This window comes from Psammomys obesus, unplaced genomic scaffold (genome assembly GCF_907164565.1).
Source record: "Psammomys obesus unplaced genomic scaffold, mPsaObe1.curated_primary_1811, whole genome shotgun sequence".
NCBI classification, from domain to species: domain Eukaryota; kingdom Metazoa; phylum Chordata; class Mammalia; order Rodentia; family Muridae; genus Psammomys; species Psammomys obesus.
In genome coordinates, this window is record NW_026588043.1 from 1 (window position 1) to 4067 (window position 4067).

The following is a 4067-nucleotide window of genomic DNA, read 5'->3' on the forward strand; positions in this document are numbered from 1 at the left end:
ATAGATAGATAGATAGATAGATAGATAGATAGATAGATAGATAGATACATACATACATACATACATACATACATACATACATAGGTGATCGATAGATAGAAAGAAGATAGATACATGGACAGATACCTAGATGATAAATACATGGATAGATAGATGACAGACAGACAGACAGACAGTCAGACAGAAAGCAAAGCGTGGCATTCACAGCTGCTCACCACACTTTGCCCTTGAGGTGATGTAGCCTGGTCTGGGTATGATTTTGATCTTCGAGCAGTGGGCTGAGTCTGTGGGCAGCTGCCTAGACCTCTTTGTACGTTAGGTTCACGGGTCCTTAGACCCATTGGTGGGTTTATCCTGCTACTCAGATCATTGTTCAATTCTGATTATGAGGAGTGCCTCAAAGGAGGAATGCAGGGAGCTAAGAGGATGTGTTGTTGTCACCAGCTAGACTGTGGCACTGAGGAAAGATCACACGAACAATACTCAAAATGATACTAGAAGGACAGACAGGCAGGGCAGGGCTGAGGAAAGGAAGAAGTTGTACGAACTGTCTGTGTTTGTAAGGAGGGGAGAGAATGAATACACATGAACATGAATAAGAGTGTGACTATCTACTATTACTTTCCAAGAAGTCACATGGTTGGAGACAGTGCTTTACAACATGTTTGTTGTATCATCTTCAAAACCCCCTTCCCCCAAACTTGAAGCAAAGAGATATTCCATGAGCAGAAAAGAACTTTTGAGGAGGTTAAGCATCGCTGGACAAGGTATGAAGTGAAGCCAATAAGCGTTATGGTTAAGAGCCTGGAAAGGAATGCCCACCAGGCCTGGCTCAAACTGGAGCGCCTACTTACTAGCTGTGTGAGCTGGGACAGGTACTCACTTCACTTCTCCTGCCTCTCTCTTTTCATCTACAAGGCAAGAAAAATAGTGCGTATTCTGAAAGGCTACGGCAAGGATGAGTTAGAACAGTATGTGCCGACTTGCCCTGACTTCTCAGGCTGCAGCTGGACACAGATGGAAGTAGAAGCCCAGTAGGCTCTAGCCATGGCAGCCCTCCAGACAGAGTGAAGGGGAGGTGTGGAAATGTCAAATAGTTGCCAATAATATTAAATCAGTGAGATTTATTCACGTACGCCAGCCCCTATGAGGAATAAGAGTCTGCTCTAGACCTCCTTTTCTTTAGAACTCATCTTTTAGGGGTGCTGCTGATGAAGTGCCACCAATGGTCTGCCTTGACAACAGGGACACACAGCTCTCCAGTTTTGGAGTCCAGAAGTCCACTGAAGGTGTCAACAGGGCCAGCTGGGTATGGGCCTCTGGGTCAGCAGTCCTGGCTTCTCCGTGGCTTCCGGCTTCAGCACCTCCGGCCCTGCCACCACTGCTTGCCCTCTCTGTCCTCTCTCTGTCTCTGTTTCTGTCTCTCTCTCTCTTTTGGTAGGGGCACCTTCCATATTGAATGAGATCTACCCTAAGGACTTAGAATTTTTTTTATTGGGTCTTTATGACTTTCAAATCATGCACTCCAGTGCCATTTATCTCTTCCTCCTCTTACAGCCAAGTGGGGAGGGGGGAAAACTCGTTATGGAGGCTGTAGTGTGTCCCACAGTGCTCTTTCGTGTTCACTTCTTTGCTTGCAAATGTTCATTGCAATGACTCGTTGGTCTGGCATGAGGCCTCTGACTTCTGCTCCTCTATTGATACCGGACCCTCGCTGGGACTCCTCTCCAATATGCTGTTGTTGCCCTGTGTCATGAGATCCTGTAGTTTTGGGTCTGTAGGAGTGACCCCTCCATGCGCTCCAGAAGTTAATGTTGGGGTGAGCCAATTCAAAGCCCTAGATCTGAGAGATATCAGAGCTGGTTAGCCTGCCAGCTCTCCGGGTCTCGTGCCTAGGGGCTGGATCACCAGCACCCTGCCTCCTACCCCCAACCAGGGCCAGCTCTAACCTGCCGCCCTGGCAGGGTGCAGGGCTGGGAGTGCTGTAGCTGGCTATGGGCAGGGTCATCAGCCCTCCTGCTGTCATGAGCTCAGGGCCAACTCCCCCATGATTTTCAGGTGAAGGATGGGGCCAGTTCTGCACAGTCCTTAGACATCAGTATGTCCCTGGGTGGCAGCCTAGACCAGGGACGTCTCCTGGCCCTTGGTGGTAACACACCCCTGCTTCTGCAGGGCCACAGACCCAGAGGTGGTCCCTGCGGCAGCACAGGCCAGGACCCCGCCATCGTTCCTGGTGACATCACGGGCTACCCACATCAGGCTGTTCCTCAGCCTCGACTCTCCAGTTCTGCCTCTCTTCATTGTGCCCACACCCTTATGTTTCTCTTTCTCTTCCTTTTCTTTTCTGAGTGGTGTCTGGGGTCTCTGAGTGTCTGGGGCCATCTCAGGAACGCTAGGCCCCACTGGTGCATTATGGAGCTGGGCAGGGGTCATCTTGGGCATGGTCTGCCTTCACCCCCAGGCCTGCAGACTGGGGGTCAGCTAGCTCCTGTCTGGCCCCGAGGTGACCATTTGTTGGCCATCTTGGGCTTGCTCCTTGCCCTGCCTGCCTGAGTGGCCCCTTGCAAGAGTTAATCTGTCTCAGGCTCACTCCTGCCTGGGGCCTGGGTCCCAAGTGGGGTTTTCCTAGTCTCTGGCTTGCTCCCTTCTCTGGGAGCCTGTTGGGGCCTGCCTGACACTGGACTGGTGGTTGTCTCAGGTTTTGTTTTTTTAGTCATTCAGCTGTTCACAGGTCAGAACACTGAGTGTAGGCGTGGCCTCTCTCCTCCCTGCTGCCAGCTGATGCACAGTGACATGGCAGCCACACCCGCAGTGCCCTTAGGGGCAGGACTGAGGACCTCACTTTAATTTGACTAAATGTGTAAAAATCTGAACAGATAACATTTATAGGTCCCAGAGGGAGGACTTAGCCTTTGGGGTCACAGTTCTAGATGAGTGAATGGTTACAGGGGACCCTACTTACCAGTAGATTGGAGGATTTGTTGTGCAGATGTTGAGATTATAAGATTAATTTACCCCAATGAGAATATTTCCTAGACTACCTGTGACTTAGTGTCAGTTATAAAAGTAGGGCCTGATAGAAAGATTTTTCTAAGTTCTGAGTCTTCTCTTTCCTTCCTTCCCTCCTTCCTTCCCTCCTTCCTTCCTTCCTTCCTTCCTTCCTTCCTTCCTTCCTTCCTTCTTTCCTTCCTTCCTTTTTCCTTTCTTTTTGCTCCCTTCGGTCCTTTCTTCTCTCTCTTTCTTTTTCCTTTTCTTCACTCTTCTCTCTGTCTCTGTATGTCGGTATCTGTGTTCATGTTGAAAAAAGTGTTTTCAGATCCTAGGTAAAAAAAGAAGGCAAAGGGATTGTGTACTTTGACTCTAGAACACATGTGTTGCCATGCAATAATTACATGAGTCCACAAGTTCAAAGTCTGTTGTCTGAAGCTGGGCATGTGCCTGACTGCTTGGCATGGTTTGACCATGACTATCCATAGCTGAGGGCTAAGCAGCACCTCAAAACAAGGAGAAACATGGGGCTAGCTGCCAGAAAAGATCTGTCTCAATGGTCCATGCTCCCCCTCCACTCTTCAAGTCCTGTTCTCAAGCAGTTTCAACTGTCCCCAAGCCAAAAGCCAGGTCCTTCAGTTAATCAGAGAAATTTAGATTTAAGCTGCTGGTTGCTGACTTGCTACCTCTTCTCCTGGGTGCAGACATTTTACAGGCATGGGCATGCCAACTTCTTTTGGCAAGAGGTTTTGATCTGCGTTTTCTGAAAGGAAGAGTCGATGATGTCAGCGGTCGCAGGTTTTATCCCTTGGTGGAGATCTATTCAGGGGTCTTGAGCAAGATGTAAGCTTATGGGAAGGAAACTCTGCATGTGCATTCTCGGAGGAGATCTGTCACCTGGGAGAACTGAGCTTGGGGACCCTGCTAATCGACTTTCTGTGGAAGCTTAAAATCTGAAGCTGACCCTAGCCTATCAGGTCTCATCAGGACTGGCTGCATTGTCATCTTCTGTGGCCTGGTAAGGCAGCTCCACCCTCAGGGGGAGGTGATCAAAGAGCAGGCCAATCAGTTCCTGCCAG

The 4067-nt window shown here is 49.4% G+C and overlaps 1 non-coding gene across 1 annotated transcript; it reads right to left on the reverse strand.

Moving 5' to 3' along the window:
- Positions 1-2700: 2700 nt before the first annotated feature.
- Positions 2701-2828, reverse strand: LOC129674214 (small nucleolar RNA SNORA17). Its single transcript, XR_008719787.1, has one exon. It is a non-coding gene; the product is annotated as a small nucleolar RNA SNORA17 (small nucleolar RNA).
- Positions 2829-4067: the final 1239 nt, after the last annotated feature.